Source organism: Carlito syrichta, unplaced genomic scaffold, assembly GCF_000164805.1.
Source record: "Carlito syrichta isolate Samal-C Ts95f unplaced genomic scaffold, Tarsius_syrichta-2.0.1 Scaffold304684, whole genome shotgun sequence".
Taxonomy (NCBI): Eukaryota; Metazoa; Chordata; class Mammalia; order Primates; family Tarsiidae; genus Carlito; species Carlito syrichta.
In genome coordinates, this window is record NW_007248780.1 from 12,359 (window position 1) to 12,616 (window position 258).

Sequence of the window (258 nt, forward strand, 5' to 3'; positions counted from 1 at the left end):
CTTTTAATCCAAAGATGATGTGTTTTCTATTTAAAAATGATTCCTTTTATGTTTTACTAAGTCGTTAAATTCTTAGCTGGCAGTGTTTCTTTCTCTCTCTCTCTCTCTCTCTCTCTCTCTCTGCCCCTGGCTCTCTCGTACATAACACCGGATATTCCCATGATAGTTGACACCCCAATGTACACCATTACAAATATATAACTTATTACACACATTGTTAACCCAACACAGGTGTGCGACCCATCAAAGGAAAGATTA